This window comes from Centrocercus urophasianus, unplaced genomic scaffold (genome assembly GCF_019232065.1).
Source record: "Centrocercus urophasianus isolate 14NV4802_14NV808 unplaced genomic scaffold, USGS_Curo_1.0 seq_11, whole genome shotgun sequence".
Classification (NCBI taxonomy): domain Eukaryota; kingdom Metazoa; phylum Chordata; class Aves; order Galliformes; family Phasianidae; genus Centrocercus; species Centrocercus urophasianus.
In genome coordinates this window covers 47,761,566-47,766,963 of record NW_024884253.1, presented here as the reverse complement: position 1 = coordinate 47,766,963, position 5,398 = coordinate 47,761,566, and positions in this window count along the sequence as shown.

The window sequence follows — 5,398 nt, the reverse complement described above, 5'->3', positions numbered from 1 at the left end:
TTTTTTTTTTTTTTTTTTTTTTTTTTTTTTTTTTTTTTTTCTGTTAGTTTTACCAGCTGATTCACCTAATCTGGTCTATTAGAATACTCTAGTGTGGGCATGACCAATCCGCAGCCCATGGACTGCAAGTGGCCCAGCACAGCTCACAAAGCAGCTGTCCCCTGCCCCTAATCAAGTGGACAGGCCTCTTCCCAGGTGTGAATGAGCACCTATCCCTCAGCACCAATTGAACATCAGTGAGCTGTTAACCCTATTTGGGCTGAAACCAGGGCATGAGACGCAGAGCAGTGCCAGCTTAGGTACTGGCCAATAAGCTTTTTGATTTTCATACATTGGCTAAACTCTGTCATGTGAACAGGTTCCAGAATTGCCAAAAGTCATCAGTTATTTGGCATATTTGCAAATCTGTTTTCAGTCAACATAACTATATGACCTGCTAATTGCCAAATGAAAAGTATAAAGCTGAATCAGATATTCAACTCAAAAAATTAATCATGTCTCCTTAATGGACTTTTATCAGCCCTTTCAGCAGAGAGAAATATCCCTCATTTCACAATCAACATTTCACCATTTATGGCAGTACACACGTTTATGAACAACTGTTTTCAAGGATGAAGCACAGAAAAAATAAAACTTCATCAAAAATCTCTGATGGAAACCTTGTGAACTCACTACATCTTACAACCACTGCCACTGAATCAGAGTGATGCATTAGTTTCAAAAAAGCAAAGTCAAGCATCCCACTCTTTTTATAGTTTTATTGCTCTCCTTTTTATATTTTAATAAAAAATATTAAAAATCATGAGGTCTTGTTGCTTATACTTTATATATATTATAATATATATTTTGGCTTGCTATTTTCTTTGAGTGATGAATTAGGGAGGCAAAGTACGCTTGTTCAACTGGATAGAAGATTAGAAAAACAGAGAAGGTGATATAAAGTGACATGATATTATATTATATTATATTATATTATATTATATTATATTATGTGTAACTATGTATAATATAATTATTATATATTTTTTTTATGAGGGCTGGTCTGAAAGTAATGCCTTTCATATTGTTGGCTCACAATGCCAGAGGTGGATGTTGGTGGTTGATTGATAGCAGCAGGGGATGAGCCTTCCTGCCAACATTCCATGACATTTTATTGCTGTGTGACAGATGGCAGCAGAGGGGCATCTAACAGAATGGTGTCTGACATGGAAGTGCATATCAGGCAGAGGTGTGTCACTGAATTCCTCCATGTGAAAAAAATTACACCACTGACATTCATTGATGCTTGCTCAAGTGAAAAATTTATGGACACTAATCAGAGAATATGAGCACAGTGAAGTGGTGGATGATGCAGTGGCAACAGAGACAGTGGGCCAACTCTGCTGGTGTAGATTTTTATGAGCATGTCATGCAGGATCTTGTTCATCTCTGAAGAAAATTCATAGCTAACAGTGGTGACTATGTTGAAAAATGATGTTTTGTAGCTGAGAATTTGTTCTATCAAACAATTTTACCATGCTGGTGCTGGTTGTATCTTTCAGTTTCCATGGAAATAAATAGGAGGCATTACTTTTGGAGCAACACACATACATGTGGCCCCAAGTCCATTTCTCTTCATTCAATATGGCCCAGGCAAATCAGCAGGTTGGGAACTCATGCTCTAGAGGATAAACACTCAGCAAGTGTGACCTTGATCTAACAGTACATGAAATAGCTTTACTGTCCCTCTTCTAAGATGTTAAATGTCAAATAATGAACTCCTGATTGTGGCAAACACTGTCTGTGTGGGATTGTAATAACTGCTGGACTACAATCTTTGTACTCTCATGTTGTTGTCACTGCAGTTTTGTCCTCGGCTAAATTTGTCTGATCAAAATGGATTTACTCCTCATTTATGCCACTGAAAACAAGGTTAGTACAAATGGCTGATCAAAGCAACTTCTCCAACTTGTAGCATCTGGGCTGGGACAGGCACTGGAACTGTGACTCACTGCTTCTAGGCTGCTAGGGAGGAGGCTCGTTTGAATAGGTCTTCAATTCCCTGAACTTCTGCTACAGCTCTGCTCCTGGACCACCCTCCTAGACTCTCGGCACTCCTCCAGTAATGCTTCCAGGCTCACAGATGAGGTTGCAGATTTGCTGTGGTGTTTTTATTCTTAATTTTTCCTCCACGATGCATTTGGTTCAGGGTAATTCTCTTCAGGAAATTTGGAAAAGGTCGGTTTGGTGACCCCAGAAAAAAAAGTGTTTACAATTGGTAGTGAGTATGTAGCAAACACTGCAGGGCACTGGACATCTGGACCTAAACACAGGAAAAAGCTTGAACATTACTGCATTTCCTGTGCTGCAGTCTGCACTCTAGTAATGGGTGTCTATGGACGTCAGCTTTTCCTTCATAAGCTTAGGAAAATGGGTATTTGTGTTTGCACTGGCCAGGAGGGCAACCATCTGATTATAGTCTGCCGTGTAATACATGTAGAGTTTCCTTTCTGTTGACAGTAACTCTTGATACTGAATATCTGACAACTTGTCCTCAAATACGGTCTAACTTCTACTCTAGTTATGTCTGTGAACCATGTCCTTATCTGAATTGCAACCTTACTTATGTGCTAAAAAATCAATTAAAACAGGCTAAAGAAGATCATAGAACATGGTTTTTTTTGTAGTTTTGATTTTTTTTTTTTTTTTTTTTTTTTTTTTGTTTTGCAGTAATTGCACCAGCAAGGGGAGATTTTCTTCGGCACACCCCATCACAAAGTGCCTACCTGTCAGTTGGAGAAGTCCATTCATTTGCCATCTTTGTATGCAGGGAGGATGAAACAGATTTCTTACTTGCAATTAATGAAATGTTTCTATTGGAAGATGTGTTATTTGATATGTATATGCCAGTTTAAATTGCAATTAATTCCTTAAGAATTTCCTTTAAAGAATTGTACTTCACAGAGTACCAAAAGCACAGGATGGGAGACTCTATCCTTCACATTAATGACTTCTAGTTTTGGCTTGCTATTTGCTTTGAGTGATGAATTGTGTGTAATTGCTTTTTGGGTTAGATGCTACTGACTTGCTTTTAAGAAAAAACCTAGAACGCTGCCAGTTATCATAATTAGGGAAATAAAAATGCAGAAGCAAAGTATGCTTGTTCAACTGGAGTATAAGATTAGAAAAACAGAGAAGGTGACATAAGAAATCTTTAGCACAAGGACAGGAAGAGCCTGTCCAACTCAGTATTCCCAGTCTTTTCTTTTTCCTCTTGTTTATCTGAAAATAACATCCCTTTTTTTTCACTCCATTCCTCTAACTTACTCTGAGCTAGTTTTTAATTCCCTGCACTTTTTCCATCAACACTACATAAAACCTTGTAATGAAGGAGTTCTGGTGGAAACATTTCCTAGGTTCTTCTAGGTCTCGAACCTGCTGGATGCTCTAATCTATTTGCCTGTTGTTTTGAAGAGCAGTGTGTCCAGTGAGGACACAGTTTCATTCTGCTAGCTGTCTGTGAATTATAACTTCACTCACTTATAATGCTTTTGTGCTAAATTAGATTAGCCTGAAAGCTGCTCTAGTCAGTGTTTTAAAAAGCCACCGTTGCTGGTAGCTATACTTTTTGACCAGATGTTCTATCAGTCTTCATTTTCCCATTTAAGCATTGTCAGAATAAGGAAGTATTGTAAAAAGAAATCCATATTTTTCCCCATGTATCTATTTTTGATCAACCAGGAAAATTTCATCACATTTCCTGAGTCAGAGAAATCAGCAATAGGGACAAATTGGATATATTTCATTGAAAACGATGGCCCTTGATTTTTAGAAGACCTATTCAAATTATTCATATCTCAATATTTTTTGGATGTTTAAAGCATGTACCTCAGCTAAACCTGCCATAAGTAGTGACCTCTTTTCATCTTCACTAATAGCCATGCACCACTCTTTTGTTCTTTACTTCAGGAGACAATTTTTATCCTACACGACTCTAGCCCTAATCCTTTGTTCTGTCCCTTTTATTCAGTCATCTTTGATGTGGAGCAACCCTGACTATCTTCTAAAAACCTAATTAAATTAGAATTCTCTTTATCTATCACTGCAGTAATATCTTCAAAGAATTTCAACAGGTTAGTTAAGGTTGAATGCCTTTGCTTCGGTACAATCTGAGTGCCTTGAGATGTTATCCCTCTAACAGAGAACTCTTTAAAATAGCTTTCAATAAATTCTTTAAAACAGTCTTCAAAATCATTGGATCACCATCTCATCTTACCTGACATGTGCATCCTTTTTGATGATTGACCTTAAATTGTCTGGCTTTGTTGTTTTATATAGGGTTCACTATAAGTTAATGAACTTCGTATCAAAATTAAAATCGAATAAAGTGTATCTTCAAAGGTTCCCTTCAATTCTTAGCCACTAATGCTCATAGACATCATTCTATTTAAATGAAATTCTACTAATCACTTACTTTACCTAACAAATACATATATATTCTTTATCCTTTGACTTTGAAGACTGACTCACAGCTGAGAGCAGTTCACTTTGTATTTCCTCTACAAAGGATGGAAGCAAAAAAAGATATAATAGTTCTGCTATTTTTGAACTTGTAACCTCCCGATTTTTTCTTTTCAAAATTCCAGTCAGTATGCAAATTTAATGCATAGATGGAAGAAGGCCAGTGGGATTCATATGATGTCCTAGTACTGAGAGTTGTCCTATTATTTATGCTTGACTACTTTCTGCTTAAATTTAATTTTTAAAAATCTGTTTATTTATTCTAAGTCACGCTCTGGACATTTCTTTTCATGAATCCCTTTTTGACTTGCATACCCATAATCATACTGAAAGATTACAGAGCATCTGGAATGCTTTCTGTTTTTCCAAGCAATTCCACTTGCACGTGTGCAGAACACATCCAATGCTTGGCTCCGTGAGCTGAAGGGCCCATTGGGCCGTCTCCATTTCTGCTGCTGCCTGGCGCCTCTCAGTATGTGATGACCTTTCAGTTCCTTTTCTCTACCTTCTCTGCTTACAGTAAGGCTCTGTTCTTCCACCAGCAATGAGCTAACCAGAAACTAAAGCTAATTCCAACTCCTTGGAGCTTGTAGGAGAGATTTTGCTCAGACCTCCCTGCAACACAGTCAGCCAAAGCTGTGGTTTTGCAAAACCTAAGAAGTGTGCGGGTGTTAAGGTGCAGGAGAGGGAGACGTGAGGATCTCAGGAGATCTACAATTGTTTGCTTGTGGAGAGCACAGACAAATGAGACTGCAGAATACCTGCTGGAACAAAGCAAGGGCTCCAACCTTGCTTCCTCCAAGCTGAACTTGCTCTGCAAAACACAGCCAACAGGCGTAATTTACACAGCAGTGGGCAGGCAGGATGGACCCCTTGTCTGCCTTGTTTGAGGAGTCAC